This window comes from Saccopteryx bilineata, chromosome 4 (genome assembly GCF_036850765.1).
Source record: "Saccopteryx bilineata isolate mSacBil1 chromosome 4, mSacBil1_pri_phased_curated, whole genome shotgun sequence".
NCBI lineage: Eukaryota > Metazoa > Chordata > Mammalia > Chiroptera > Emballonuridae > Saccopteryx > Saccopteryx bilineata.
This window is the reverse complement of record NC_089493.1, coordinates 110,536,870-110,553,852: the sequence shown is the minus strand read 5'-3', so window position 1 is coordinate 110,553,852 and position 16,983 is coordinate 110,536,870. Positions and strand designations below refer to the sequence as shown.

Genomic DNA, 16,983 nt, shown 5'->3' with positions numbered 1-16,983 from the left:
TCAACAGTTCTTGGGAGAAGTTTTATTTTTATTTATTTATTTATTTATTTATTTATTTATTTATTTACTTTATTCAGTGAGAGGAAAGGAGACAGAGAGACAGACTCCTACATACATCCTAACTGGGATCCACCTGATGAGCCTACTAGGCGGTGATGCTCTGCCCATCTGGGGCATTGCTCTGCTGCTCAGCAACTGAGCTCCTCTTAGTGCCTGAGGCAGAGGCCATGAGCCATTCTCAGCACCCGGGGGGCCAACTCACTCCAATCAAGCCATGGATATAGAAGGGGAAGAGAGGAGAGAGGGGCAAAAAAAGGAGGGGTGGAGAAGCAGATCAGCACTTCTCCTGTGTGCGCTGACCAGGAATTGAACCTGGACACTCACATGTCGGACTGGTGCTTTACCACTGAGACAACCAGCCAGGACAGAAGTTTTGTATTAACTATCAAAACTGAGGAATATCAAAGAGACTCAGAAAGGACTTAGAAGCCAACTTGAAAAGCTCCCCACTAGATAAAGATAAGTCAATCTGACATCAGTAAGGATAAAACTGCAATATATTTACACAAAAAATACATTTAATTTATTGAGTATATAATAACAATAAAAACTAATTGTCATTGTTGGGTGAATTGTCAACATGAATAAACTAAACATACAGGGTGGGGCAAAAATATAGTTGTTCACATTAAAATAATACAATAATAAATAATATAAAAATAAACTGTTTCGCATACTCATGACTATAAAGCTACTTTTGCCCCACCCTGTACAGTAAGCCAAGAATTTATCCACTCTTTCTTATATAACCTTTACTACTAGGTAATCAAAGATGACTATAAAAAAATTCACAATAATAAAGAGAAAGGGAATATCCCAATTTTGAAGTCATAAATACACTAAGATATCTGGACACTGAGATTTGCTAATAACATACTTCTTTCACAACTTAACATGTGTTTCTAGATAAAAAATACAAAACTACCTGTAAACAGGAATATATTAAATGACATTACAGAGATGCAACAAATAAACTTGGAAAGTCTAAAAGAAAACTGACTCAGTTTGTTAAAAAAATAAATAAAAAAAAAGAGATAGGAGAATCTATAAAGTGTTAATAGTAAATTCAATAACATGCAAAGCGTGATTTTTATTTAGATACAGATTCAAAACAAAGAAAAAAAGTTGTGACATTTAAGAGATCATTTGAATTTGAAAACCAAGTACATAATTTACAATATTAAAGAATTGTGCATATCTTTGAAGTGATAATGGTATTGTGGTTATGTTTTATACAATAGTCCCTATTTTAAAAAAATACACAATAAAAGTTATATATTAAAAGGGTATTATGGCCCTGTGTGATTGGTTCAATGGTGGAGTATCAGCCTGGCATGTGGAAGTCCCAGATTCGATTCCTAGCCAGGGCACATAGGAGAAGCCCCATCTGCTTCTCCACCCTTTCCCCTCTCCTTTCTCTCTGTCTCTCTCTTCCTCTCCTGCAGCCAAGGCCCACTGGACCAAAGTTGGCCTGGGCGCTGAGGATGGCTCAATGGCCTCCACCTCAGGTGCTAGAATGGCTCACGTTGCAACAGAAAAATGCCCCAGATGGGCATGCCAGATGGATCCCAGTCTGTCACTCTGCCTCCCTGCTTTTCACTTCAGAAAAATACAAAAAAAAAAAAAAAAAAAGGATATTATGGCCTGACCAGGCAGTGGTACAGTGAACAGAGCTTCGATCTCAGAGGTTGAGGACCCAGGTTCAAAACCCTGAGGTTGCTGGCTTCAGTGCAGGCTCATTGCCCTGAGCGCGGGCTCACTAGCTTAAGTGTGAGGTTGCTGGCTTGAGCATGGGATCATAGACATAACCCCATGGTTGCTGGCTGGAGCCTAAAGGTTGCTGGCTTGAAGCTTAAGGTTGCGGGCTTGAGCAAGGAGTCACTGGTTCAACTGGAGCGCCCTGGTCAAGGCACACATGAGAAAGCAATCAATGAACAATTAAAGTGCCACAACAAGAAGATGACACTTCTCATCTCTCTCCCTTCCTGTCTGTCTGCCTCTTTCTAAAAAAAAGGATAGTTTGCCTGGGATTTCATGTAAAATAATATTAGAATGAGTAAATGAGTAAGACAATGCAGATAAAAAAGGATGAACAGTTGTAGCAGGGTAAAAATATCATGGGTTCATAACTGTTCTTGAAACTCACTGATGAAGAAAATAATTAAATTTGCCTCTGTAAACTAATGAAACTAATTATAGAGCATAAACTGAACTAAAATAACACACAGAAATATAAAAGATTTGAATAAAATAAATTTAGCCCACATTTACAATAAAATGTTTCAACTAGTGATTTCCTTTTACTCATTGTGATTTTTCTGAAGACTTTTTTTATCAAGCAGGCAATACAATATGGTTCTGTTTTATGTTAACTTTGTGAAAGATAATGTCTTAAGTTTTTTTATTTTTCATTATTTTTTAATTTTTTATAATTTTGAAATGTCACAAACATAGTCCCCCACTACCACAAATTATGCAGTCGAGTTTCCCACATTTGGGGAAATCGCAGGGGTCAGCACATCCGGAGTGCAATGGATAAGCCTCGCCCTGGGAAAACCACCTTCGTGATCATGGTATCTCCCCTGCCAGGTAAGTATCACATGTCTTAAGTTTTTAACAAAAAGTTCTCTAGAACAGCTGCTGTTTCTCCTCCTCTACAATCTGCTTCCAGTCACAAATTATTCTGAGTGTATTATAATCAAACATCTTCCCACTTGGATCTGATACAATTCTTTCCTTTGCAGACAGAAAATAATACCAGACTCTTCCAGTCAAAACAGAAACAAACTTTGGTGTCAATGTGAATCAAGTACTTTGAATTGCAGATGTTTAGAAGTACTTAGAATTATATAAATAAGTTTTTATTTCTCTTCATTTAGAGAAGATTTTAAAAATCATCGTAGATGTAAAATTAATAACTAAAATGTTTTCTCACCTGACAGTAATTTGGAATAGAGTTTTGAACTTCAAAAAATTTGAAAAGTTTCCCAATAGTGAAAGAGAACAACACAATCTGAGCACCAATAAGGATAGAAACTGCAATATACTGACATATGAAATATATTGAACTTTGTTTCTTCAAAGCCCTGGCAAAATAAAAATAACTTGGTTTAAGCAAATATTTATATAATACTCAGGAGTTTACACCAAAGATTAAAAAAGAAAAATAGACACTAAAGATGGCGACGGAGTTGGTGGACATACCAACTGCCACCTCCCAAGACCAAATTGGATTACAACCTAATTTACAAACAATCGTCTTCAAAAACCAACTTTGGACTAAATGAGGAGGAATCTATAACCAAGAATCACAGAAGAAGCCACACTGGGACTGGTAGGAAGGGTGGAGACACGGAAAGGGCTGCCCCGCTTCCATGAGCGAGGGGCGGCTGAAGGTCTGGACAGTCTTTCATTGCAGGGAGGGTTGCCCTATAAGGTGTGGGTCCTCAGCCCCAGGCCCAGAGCCCCAGCCTAGAGCCCCAGAGCCTAGAATAGGTGCCCACACAGCATTTGGAGGTGAAAAGAGCTGGACTTCTGTCTGCAAGAAAGAGAGAAGATGCAGACTTCGTCTTAAAGGGCCCGCACAAAAAATCTTGTTCACAGCCACGTAGGTGGGGCTCTGGTGGAGGGAGAGCTGAGAGGAATAGAGTTGCAAGAGAAGAGTGTCAAGTTGGAAGCCCAGGAAGAGACACAGTGGGGGGACGACCATCAAAACCTCTGTATAGAGTGATTCTCTAATACTGCAGTTGCCATCTTTCTTGGGTGGAGGAGTCCCCTCTAAGTGGCATCAGCCTGGGGAGAAGCAACTGTTCCACCCTCAGGAGTCTCTCTTACCCCAGTCAAGGAGACTGCGTTGTTCTGAGAGGCGAGAAAGCAGGGGGCACATCAGTGACTCAGTTTTCTGGTGTTGAGGCCAGAACTTTCCCCCACAAACTCCTCAGTCTAAGACTGGTAATTTAGCCTCATGGAAGACTCAGTAGAAACTGTCCGAAGTGCAGGCAGACCACACCTCTGGGTCTCAGAGGCCACATCCAACAGACTCCTGGGGCCACTCCCTGCTGAGGTCTGTGGGAAAAGGTCTGGACAGACTGACACTTGGTGCTGAGGAGAGGAGACACACCCAACACCCTTCCTAATCCCTGAATTGCTACAGGCTCTAGACTCTACTAGAGGTTTTTGCAGTGGCAAAGCCCAACAGCAGCCAGCAGACAGAGGCTGTAGGAGACAGGACTCAGGAAACCTTGGCCTTTTAAGTGCACCTTCCCTCAGGCCCAGAGTGGGTAAAAGCCAGCCTAGGTGTGCAGGTGGTATTTCCATGTGCCCCTGGGCCCAGCAGAGGCAGCCACAAACTATGGATTGCTTGTAGCTCCAAGACGGTTGCTGAGGGCAGTGTCTCCACTGGTGAGTGCTGGATTCCTGCCAGGGAGGCACAGGGCTGGCACATCCAATGGCCAGCTGCGGAAAGCATCAGTTCAGGATCTAACAACCTTTGCTAGAGTGGTATCCTAAGAAAGGTCTCCTCACACCAGGCCCAGCTGAGGCGAGTTCTACTCTCTGATCACCTCCTGCACAGAGGCTCATGTGCATGGGATAGAGAGGAGCTCCACATTCAGCTGGCCTTGGTGCTGGATATCCTGCCCTGCTGGGCTAGATTCCACTGGGGGAAGGGAGAGAGGCTTGGAGCATGGACATTTAACGTACAGGTACCTGTGAGCCTATTGTTGGATCTGTTCGAGGGGCTTAGCCACTTTCTGGGGGTGGGGGGACAGTCAGCCCCAGAAGAAGACTCTCTCAGTCTTCCTCCCAGAGACCAGGGTCTCACAGATGATAAAAACTTCTGCAGAGGAGACTGTTGGCCACACTTGATCTGAAACTACTGCTCACCTTGTTGGGGAGAAATTAAATTTGAGTATCAAGCAGTAGCTGAGGGATTAGACTCTAAAGTAGGGACCACATTCTCCATACTGAGCTCTTGACCAAGAGACGCCCAAGCTAGGGTGTCCCAATAACATTGTATTACCAACCTCAGCTGCTCTAAACCACCAAGCTTGCAAACTGCAGAGGGTTTGGTTGGGTGAGGTCAGTCTGAGCCCACACTACAACCTCACTACAGAAGACTCTGTGGGAAGACCAGGCAGCTGTAAGAGGAAGAAGAGCCCCTGAAAAGTGAACACAAATCTTACAGAGCTTGGAGCTTTTACGGAGCTGCTGTCATCTCTAAGCAGGAGGAAGCTGATCCTTATATAAGGTTAGCTCCTCCCACACTATTCTAGCACAGAAAACGCAGACACAATCAGCAAAAAGAGCAGTAGATGCAGAAAGGTAGCCCACAGCAGTTTACAAACAATAGCTGACACCAACCTAAAATGATCTAGAGCCAATAAACCAGGTAGTAGGTTGCAGACAGCACCAACCCTGGACTCAGCTAGCTACACAAGGAGCACGCCCAAAGGAGGAGTCTAGCAGGCACCAGACACTGTGGAGAATGAATACGCAAAAACAGGACAGACATTGCACAGTGTGTAATACACATAATCAAGGTTGACCCGTAGAGCCAGCCAGCCTGAAGGGATAAACAAACCCATGTAAGGACTAACTGCATTCAATATTCACATACAACAAAAGGGAAAATACTACCCTTAAGAAGCATTCCTAGAACAAGGAAACCAGGTGGCCTGGAGGTCAGTACAATGGAGCCCATGTTCCTCACAAAAAACACACAAAAATTTCAAAGTCAGACAGTGTTACCTAAGGCACAGATAAAATGGGCAGACAGAAAAATGCTACCCAAATGAGTCAACAAGTGAAATCCCCAGAAAAAAGAACTACATGAAATGGAAGTAACCAAACTACCAGATGCAGAGTTTAAAATAATGATTTTTAGGATGCTCACAGATCTTAGAGCAACAACAAATGGACATAATGAGAACCTAAATAAAGAGATAGCAAGCATCAAAAAGGACACTGAAATAATAAAAAAGAACAAATCAGAAACAACAAATATAATATTAGAAATGAAGAATGCACTAGAACAAATCAACAGCAGGCTGGATGAAGCAGATAATCAAGTCAGTAATTTAGAGCAGTGGTCCCCAACCCTTTTGGGCCACGGACTGGTTTAATGTCAGAAAATATTTTCACAGACCAGCCTTTAGGGTAGGATGGATAAATGTATCACGTGACCGAGACAAGCCTCAAGAGTGAGTCTTAGATGGATGTAAGAGGGAATCTGGTCATTTTTAAAAAATAAAACATCATTCAGACTTAAATATAAATAAAACAGCAATAATGTAAGTTATTTATTCTTTCTCTGTGGACCGGTACCAAATGGCCCATGGACTGATACTGGTCTGCAGCCCGGGGGTTAGGGACCACTGATTTAGAAGACAAAATAAACGAAAACACAGAAGCAGAGCAACAAAAAGAAAAGAGACTCAAAAAGAATGAGGAAACTCTAAGAGACCTCTGCAACAATATGAAGAGAAACAACATCCGTATCATAAGGGTTCCAAAAGGAAAAGAGAAAGAACAAGGGATAGAGAACCTGTTGGAAGAAATCAGAGCTGATAACTTCCTTAAACTCACAAAGGAAGAAGTCACAAAAGTTCAAGTAGCATAGAGAGTCCCATGAAAGAGGAACCCAAACAGGCCTATACCAAGACACATCATAATTAAAGTGTCAAAGTTAAGAGACAAAGAAAAAATACTAAAAGCTGCAAGAGAAAAGCAGTTAAAAGCTATAGAGGAGCCCCCATAACAATGATATCTGACTTCTCAACAGAAACACTTGAGGCCAGAAGGAATTGGCAAGAAATATTCAAAGTGATGCAAAACAAGAACCTACAACCAAGACTTCTTTATTCAGCAACGCTTTCGTTTAAAATTGAAGGAGAAATAAAAAGCCTCCCAGACAAAAAAAATAAATCAAGGAATTCAATACAACCAAACCAGTACTGCAAGAAATGTTAAGGGGCCTGCTGTAAAAAGAGAAAAGGAAAAAAAGAAATCAAGAAAAAGAGAATTGTAGATTTAAAAAATAAAATGGCAATAAATAAGTACTTATCAATAATAACCTTAAATGTAATTTTTTTTATTTATTCATTTTTGAGAGGAGAGAGAAAGGGAAAGAGAGAGACAGAGAGGGAGAGAGAGAGGAGAGAGAGACAGAGAGAGAAGGTGGGGAGGAGCTGGAAGCATCAACTCCCCCATATGTGCCTTGACCAGGTAAGTCCAGGGTTTAGAACCGGCGACCTCAGCATTTCCAGGTTGACGCTTTATCCATTGCGCCACAACAGGTCAGGCCAATAACCTTAAATGTAAATGAAAAGACATACGGTAGCTTCAAGGAGAAGAAAACAGGACCCATACATGTTGTCTACAAGAGACCCACCTCAGAACAAAAGATACACATAGACTGAAATTGAATGGATGGAAAAAAGTATTTCATGCAAATCGAAATGATAAAAAGGCTGGGGTAGCAATACTTATATCTGGCAAAATAGACTTTAAAACAAAGGCTATACTAAGGGAAAAGAAGATAACTACATAATGATAAAGGGAGCAATCCAACAGGAGGATATAACTATTATAAATATTTATGTGTTTAATATAGGAGCACTTAAATATATAAAGAAGATTTTGATGAACATATAGGGCGCGAATGACAGAAAACTATAATAGTAGGGGATTTTAATACACCACTAACATCAATGGGTTATTCCAGACAGAAAATTTAAAAAGAAACAGTGGCCTTAAATGATACACTAGATCAACTGGATTTTATTGATATCTTCAGAACATTTTACCTCAAAGCAGCAGAATATACATTCTTTTCAAGTTCATACAGTACATTTCCTAGGATAAAACATGTTAGAAAACACAATGTCTCAATAAATTTAAGAAGCTTAAAATAGTATCAAGCAGCTTCTCTGATCACAATGGCATGAAACTGGAAATAAACTACAATAGGAAAACTGAAAATCATTCAAACACTTGGAAGCTAAATAACACATAATTAAATAACAAATGGATTAACAATGAGATCAAGATATAAATAAAAATTTTAATTGAAACAAATGAAAATGAACATACCACAACTCAAAATTTAGAAAACACAGCAAAAGCAGTCTTGAGAAGGAAGACCACAGCATTACAGGCATACCTTAAGAAGCAAGAAAAAGCTCAAACAACTTAACCCTGCATCTAAAAGACCCAGAAAAAGAACAAATAAAGCCCAGAGGACGTAGAAGGAAGAAAATAATAAAGATCAGAGTGGAAATAAATGACAGAGGCTAAAAAACAATACAAAAGATAAAAAAAACCCAAGACCTAGTTCTTTGAAAATGTAAACAAAATTGACGAACTTTTAACCAGACTCATCAAGAAAAAAACAGAGAGAACTCAAATAAAATTAGAAATGAAAATGGAGAAGTAACAACTGACACCTCAGAAATAAAATGGATTGTAAGAAAATACTCTGAAGATCTGTATGCCAAAAATTTGGACAACCTAGGCAAAATGGATAAATTCCTAGAAACATACAATCTTTCAAAACTCAACCTTGAAGAATCAGAAAACGTAAACAGACTAATTGCAACAAATGAAATTAAAAGTTATTTAAAAAGGCCCAGCAAAGAAAAGTCCTGGACCGGATGGCTTCACAGGAATATTTTACCAAACATGCAAAGAAGAACTAACACCTATCCTTCTCAAGCTATTTCAAAAACATCAAGCCCTGGCCATTTGGCTCAGTGGTACAGCGTTGGCCTGGCGTGCAGGAGTCCCGGGTTTGATTCCCGTCCAGGGCACACAGGAGAAGCGCCTATCTGTTTCTCCACCCCGCTTTTTACTCTCTGTCTCTCTCTTCCCCTCCCGCAGCCAAGGCTCCACTGGAGCAAAGTTGGCCTGGTTGCTGAGGATGGCTCCGTGGCCTCTGCCTCAGGCGCTAGAATGGCTCGGGTCACAACAGAGCAACGCCCCAGATGGGCAGAGCATTGCCCCTGGTGGGCATGCCGGGTGGATCCTGGTCGGGCACATGCAGGAGTCTGTCTGACTGCCTCCCCATTTCCAACTTCAGAAAAATACAAAACAAACAAACAAACAAACAAAAAACTTCAAGAGGACGAAAGACTTCCAGGCTTTTTTTTTTATGAGGCAAGCATTATCTTCATTCCAAAACCAGGTAAGACACTACAAAGATAGAAAACTATAGACCAATATCCCTGATGAACATAGATGCTAAAATTCTCAACAAAATATTAACAAATTGGATCTATCAATACATTAAAAAAGTCATACATCATGACCAAGTAGGATTTATTCCAGGGAGGTAAGGCTGATACCATATTTGCAAATCAACCAATGTAATTCGATACAAAACAAAAGGAAGGATAAAAATCACGTTATATCAACAGATGCAGAAAAAGCATTTGATAAAATTCAGCACCCATTTATAGTCTTATAGTCAAAACTCTCAGTAAAGTGAGAATACAGGGAACATACCTCAACATGATGAAGGCCATTTATGAGAAACCCACACCAACATCATACTCAATGGGCAAAAATTAAAAGCAATCCCCTTAAGATCAGGAACAAGGCAGAGGTACCCCCTTTAACCTCTCTTATTCAACATAGTTCTGGAAGTTTTAGCCACAGTATCAGACAAGAAAAATAAATAAAAAGTATCCAAACTGGAAAGGAAAAAGTAAAATTATCATTATTTGCTGATGACATGATACTGTACATAGAAAACCCTAAAGTCTCAATCAAAAAACTACTAGATAGACCTGATAAATGAATTTGTCAAGATGGCAGGATATAAAATTAATATTCAGAAATCAGTGGCATTTTTATACACTAACAATAAACTGTCTGAAAGGAACGTAAGGAAACAATCCCCTTCACTATTGCAACAAAAAAAATAAAGTACCTCAGAGTAAATTTAATGAAGGAGGTAAAAGATTTGTAGTCAGAAAATTACAAGACATTGTAAAAAGAAATCAAGGAAGATACAAACAAGTGGAAGCATATACCATGTTCATGGATAGGAATAATGAACATCATTAAAATGTCTGTATTACCCAAAGCAATTTATAAATTCAATGCAATATCTATTAAAATAATAATGGCATACTTCTAAGATATAGAACACATATTCCAAAAATTTATATGGAACCAAAAAAGAACACGAACAGCCTCAGCAATCTTGAAAATGAAGAATCAAGTGGGAGGTATCACACTTCCTGATATCAAGTATACTACAAGAAAATTGTAATCAAAACAGCTTGGTATGGGCATAAGAACAGGCATTCAGATCAATGGACAGAACAGAGAACTCAGAAATAAGTCCATGCCTTTATGGTCAACTGTACTTTGACAAAGGAGTTAAGAGCATATAATAGAGTAAAGACAGTCTCTTTAATAATTGGTGTTGGGAAAATTGGACAGGCACAGGTGAAAAAAGGAAACTAGACAACCAATTTATACCATTAACAAAAATAAATTCAAAATGGATAAAAGACTTAAATTTAAGTCACAAAACCATAAATATCTTAAAAGAAAACATAGGCAATAAACTCTCTGATATCTCTTGTAGCAATATTTTTGCTGATATATCTCTATGGGCAAGTGAAATAAAGGACAAAATAAATAAATGGGAGTATATAAAACTAAAAAGCTTTTGCACAGCAAAAGATACAATTAACAAAGTTAAAAGACAAACCACACAATGAGAGAACATTCGCCAGTACATCTAATAAGGGGTTAATAACCAAAATTTATAAGGACTTCTGAAACTCAACACCAGGAAGGTAAACAATCCAATTAAAAAATGGGCAAAGGAACTTAATATACACTTCTCCAAAGAGGACATACAGATGGCCAATAGGTATATGATAAAATGTCCAACAACACTAATCATTAGAGAAATGCAAATTAAAACCACAATGAGATATCACCTCATACCTGTCAGAATGGCTTTCATTAACAAACCAACACACCATAAGTGCTGGTGAGGGTGTGGAGAAAAGGGAACCCTCCTGCACTGTTGGTGGGAATGCAGACTGGTGCAGCAGCTACTGTGGAAAACAGTATGGCGTTTCCTCAAAAAATTAAAAATGGGGCCCTGGCCGGTTGGCTCAGCGGTAGAGCGTCAGCCTAGCGTGCGGAGGACCCGGGTTCGATTCCCGGCCAGGGCACACAGGAGAAGCACACATTTGCTTCTCCACCCCTCCGCCGCGCTTTCCTCTCTCTCTCTTCCCCTCCCGCAGCCAAGGCTCCACTGGAGCAAAGATGGCCCGGGCGCTGGGGATGGCTCTGTGGCCTCTGCCTCAGGTGCTAGAGTGGCCCTGGTCGCAACATGGCGACGCCCAGGATGCGCAGAGCATCGCCCCCTGGTGAGCAGAGCATCGCCCCATGGTGGGCGTGCCGGGTGGATCCCGGTTGGGCGCATGCAGGAGTCTGTCTGACTGTCTCTGTTTCCAGCTTCAGGGGAAAAAAAAAAAATTAAAAATGGAACTGCCTTTTGACCCAGTTATCCCACTTTTAAGAATATATCCTGCCTTACCTGCGGTGGCGCAGTGGGTAAAAGCATTGACCTGGAACACTGAGGTGGCTGGTTCAAAACCCTGGGCTTCCCTGGTCAAGGCACATATGGGAGTTGATGCTTTCTGCTCCTTCCTCCCTTCTCTCTCTGTCTATCTCTCTCTCTCTCTCTCTCCCTCTGTCTTCTCTCTCTAAAATGAATAAATAAATCTTTAAAGAAAATAGTATTTAAAAAAAAAAGAATATATCCTAAAAATACCAAATCACTGATTCAAAAGAAGATACGTATTCCTATGTTTATTGCAGCATTGTTTACAATAGCCAAGATCTGGAAACAGTCCAAGTGTCCGTCAGTGGACGAGTGGATTAAAAAGCAGTGGTACATATACACAATGGAATACTATGGGGCCATGAAAAAGGAAATCTTACCTCTTGTGACAACATGGATGGACCTGGAAACTATTATGTTAAATGAAATAGACCAGGAAGAGAAAGAAAAATGTCATATGATCTAATGAACAAAGTGAACTGAAGAATGGAATAGAGACAGAGATGTGGTCACAGGGAGCAGAGGGACAGCAGTCAAGAGGGAAGGGGGTTTAGGGGATGGGATCAGAGAAGGTGAAGGAATTTGTGAAACTATACATACATAACACAGAGATACAGATAACAGGACAGCAAATCCCAGAGGAAAAGGAAAGGGAGTTTGGGGGAGAAGGTCAAAGAGGGTGTAATGGAGGACATAGGGGTGGGGGTGATGGTGTTATATCAACTAGTAGGACACTTGAATCCATCTTAACACAATAAATGAAAATTAATAAATATTTTTAAAAAATTAAAAACAAAAGAAAAACAATAATTAGGTCAATGAGTCTGAAACCATGTATGTGCAGCTGATGTATGTGTGTGTATATGAGTGTTTTCTTTTAAATGAAGGTCTCATAAAGGCTGCATGCGTATATATACATATACATAATACTTATATACTCATATTAATATATCAATATATATTTATGTAGGCATATACAAAAACACTCTGTATAAAATTGAAATTAGGTCTTCACATAAAAATGCCAAAAATTCCTATTTCTCTTTGTACAAACTGTAAACTTCAGGAAGTTGGAGCCGAGAGTGTTTGTTCACTACTAAAAGGTAAGGTAGGTATCTAAAATGCAGATAGTATTAAATATGTATTTATTGCTTTACTGTATTCCTGGCTTATAAATGGTATTTATGCATTTATCCAACCCTGCTAAATCTGAAAATCATCCTAAGCTCTTGCTTATCCTTACCCTAAAAATAGACCAAGTGCCATTCCTTTAATATGCTTTATTCTCTATCCTCGCACTCATACCTTTCATTTGGCCTCCAAGTTTCTCATTAGCTGGCAGTGTCATACCTTCAGTCTCAAGACCTTCCAAAGGATTCTCTATTCTAGTTGTTTCCAAAGCTGGCTGCAAATCAGAATTACCAGGGCAGTTTCAAAAAGAATCAAACTAGACTACTACTTTTTTGTGTGACAGAGACAGAGAGAGGGACAGATAGGGACAGACAGACAGGAAGGGAGAGAGATGAAAAGCATCAATTCTTCGTTGCAGCCCCTTAGTTGTTCATTGAATACTTTCTCATATGTACCTTGACTGTGGGGCTACAGCAGACCGAGTGACCCCTTGCTCAAGCCAGCAACCTTGGACTCAAGGTGGTGAGCCTTGCTCAAACCAGATGCTCCTGTGCCCAAACTGGCGACTTCAAGGTTTCAAACCTGGTTCCTCTGCATCCCAGTTTGATGCTCTATCCACTGCGCTACCACCTGGTCAGGCCCAAACTATTGTTTTATAAATATAAGAGTTTTATCATAGGTGAAATTTATATAAAGTAAAACACAGATTCTGATTGTATAGTTGATTGATTTTGACAAATTTATATATTTGAGTAATCACTCTGATCATGATATAGAATACTTCTATCATATCAGAAAGGTCTTAGAGCTCCTTTTTAGACAACTTGTACTCATAGTAACCAGCTACCATTGTTCTGCTTTGTAATGCCATGAATTATTGTGCCTATTCCTTAAGTTCACAAAAACCGGTAGAGCTTTTAAGTCTGTATTTTGTGTGACTTCTTTCAATCAACTATGTATTAGAGATTCATCTGTTTCTCTGTGCATGAGTTGTTCATTCTTTTCATGCAAAATAGTATTTCATTGTATGAATATAATTTGTCTGTTTTCCTGTTAATGAAATGACACAAGATATTTTCAGTATTGGATATTATGAATAATCTTCTAGAAACATTCCTCTAAGACTAAGTCTTACAGCATACTTGCATAAATACCTAGAAATGGAGTTGCTAGGTTAGGGTATTTCCCCACTGTATAAGAAACTGTCAAGCAGTTTTCAAAACTGGTTGTATCATTTTGCATTCCCATTAACAAGAGATCATTGTTTAGAGTAGTGCGTATCCTCAAAAATATTTGCTGTTGGCTGTTGTCTTAATTTCAGATACCACAGTGCATGGCTACTAAAATGAACAATGCTGAAGACATTTCCATTACTGTAGAATGCTCTATTAAAGAGCACTGCATTTGGGATTAGTCCTTACTCTAAACAAGAATCAACTGAATGCCCAAGGTGCTCAGCAAGGTCTCTCCATTCTGGTTAGACCAGAACTAAAACTTCTCATTGAACTCAGCACTGTGACTGTGCTTCTAAACTACATGCATATAAACAACTGACGTAAACAGAGTAACTCTAGGCAAGGACTGAAGGTGATAAGCATTGATGTTCCCCTCCAAACATATGCGTACAACTCCCTCTCATTTAATATCATCTGCAAAATCCAGCTGCTTCAAATACCCCGACTTAACTTTCTTCACCTTGAGTGCAGGGAAACAAAGGCTCTGCCTGGATGCTACCTTTCTGAGTCAGCGAGAATGCCTCCAGGCATACTGCCCAGGAATCGTCCTGCTCACCGCAGCACATTCCTGGGAAGTCTGCTCATGCATTTTTATCATTTTTAGAATTATTTTTGGAGAGGTGGTAAAATTGGTAATGATCACTCTACCATGGCAAGGAGCCTCTATTGTTTTTCTAGGGACAAACAGCAATATTTCCTATTCAGGTAAAGGTACCTACCTGCAGGACAGACTGCCTGACAGATACTTTCATTTACTTCAAACTGAATACCCAGAGAAAACTTTCCCCTTCCAATATCCTATTGGTGAGATTCTAGAACAGCTAGTGAGATTCTAGAAACAAATATTCTAGTAACTTGGTGATATTCTAGAATAGCTAATGGGAAATGAAATTACATACACAAATTTCTAAATACTTCCTTAGTAGTGAAATTCTCCCCAGGTTTTTTAATATGTAAATGATAACAATTACTAAATTATGAGTTAATTAATAATACTCTATGTAAGGCCGGGAGCCGCCATCATGGCCATTCACATGCAGGTTCCCATTGGATTCGGGCAGACGGTAAAGAAATGGCAGAGTCGGAGGATGGTGGGCAATTCTGTTTATTGGTGTCTCACCAAGACAGGCAAACCACAAAAGAAGACAAGGGAAAAGCAGAAAACCAACTTTTCCCATGAAGGGCAAGGGATCAGGGAAGCCCCTGCAATCGTGATAGCAGGAACTGTGTGAGCAAGCTCCTGGTCTGTCCCACTTTATAAAGTAGAAAACCAAAAACCCTTAATCCAATATACAAACAAGGAAGTCTCTGATACAAAGTCACTTATCTGAGGCATAATTGGATTCCTCATGAGAGTGCACCACCCAGATCATACAATCAGTCAAGGGTGTGGGGAAAAGCTTAGTCTTAAAACTAAACCCTAGGCTACAAGGACCCAACCTGCTTATAGCCTGTCCCCACACCCAATATAAATCACAAGCGAGCAAACATATATAGCATATTTACAAACTTATTTGACCAACACTCTATTTACTCAGCATTTGTGATTAGAGACTCCTAACCAACCAAATGTGGTGACTGAGTAACAAAGTGGGAAGTTATAAAATCACCTTTTCTTTTTTTTTTTTTTTTTTAATTTTTTTTTTTTTTTTTTTTTTTTTTTTTTTAGAGAGTCAGAGAGAGGGATAGATAGGGACAGACAGACAGGAATGGAGAGATGAGAAGCATCAATCATCAGTTTTTCGCTTCTACACCTTAGTTGTTCATTGACTGCTTTCTCATATGTGCCTTGACCACGGGCCCTCAGCAGACCGAGTAACTCCTTGCTCGAGCCAGCGACCTTGGGTCCAAGCTGGTGAGCTTTGCTTAAAGCAGATGAGCCTGCGCTCAACCTGGCAACCTCGGGGTCTCGAACCTGGGTCCTTCCGCATCCCAGTCTGACGCTCTATCCACTGCGCCACCGCCTGGTCAGGCCAAAATCACCTTTTCTTGATTTTAATTAGAATACACTTATAAGTGACTCCTAACATTTGAGCTGGTAATAATATAGAAACTAAAAAAAAAGAAAAATTTCAATATGTCCCAATGTCATCTATGTTTTAACCCTTTAGATGCACTAACACTTGCCAGAAGTGTTAGCCAGTCAAAACTAACTTAACAAGAGTCCATTCAACCCTGACTCTTTCTCATCTCTTTTTTCTTGCATCCTAATTCTCTGCCTATGTATTCTTTAAAAGAAATTTTTATTTTGAAATTAAATGTAATAGGATGACATTGATTAATAAGAGTAATAGTTTTCAAGTGAACATCTCTGTAGCATTTGAACAATTGACTGTGTTGTGTGCCCATCACCCAAAGAAAAATCATTTCCCGTCACAATATATGTATTTGTCCCTCTTTGCTCCCCTCCCCCTGCCCTAAATAGGTTGTACAAAAAAAAAAAAAAAAAAAAATGGAGGACCAAAACCAAAAGCCACATAGTCCCTTAACTTCCATAGTTTTTGCTGTACTGAGAAGAGTTACCCCTTCTATCATACCCACAGTTCCTCAGGATCTCAATCTGCTGGAATTGAGGAAAGAAGAAAATGGCAATCTAAACACCAAGGGTATTATATATCAAATCTAATGTAAGACTTGTTAGTTATATTAATAATTATTAATGATATGGATTCATAATTATATTGAATACATTAAAGTTGAATTAGAAATGTTTGTATAGAATTTAACAGTATTTTGTTGGTAGTATCCATATATTTAAGATGGTTATCTAAAATCTTAGAGACTTAGTGATGTCAGAGAAATGGCGCTGTGAGGAGCACGACCGACAAATCTCCCCAAAATTTCAACAAGTTCATTGACCAGAGACAGAAAAATCTATCCTTGGAGCATCCAGGAGTTCCACATACTGAAGGGGATGGTAAGATCGAGCAAAAAATTGACTAAATATATAATCAACTCTGAAGGAAA

The 16,983-nt window shown here is 39.5% G+C and overlaps 1 protein-coding gene and 1 non-coding gene across 2 annotated transcripts in view; both read right to left on the bottom strand.

The window, feature by feature from the left end:
- MIPOL1 (mirror-image polydactyly 1) overlaps positions 1–16,983 on the bottom strand; it is a 366,001-nt gene that overhangs the window by 211,777 nt on the left and 137,241 nt on the right. The gene's annotated exons all lie outside the window — the stretch shown is intronic.
- LOC136336757 (U1 spliceosomal RNA) lies at positions 2,494–2,657 on the bottom strand. The gene has a single exon (XR_010731579.1). It is a non-coding gene; the product is annotated as a U1 spliceosomal RNA (small nuclear RNA).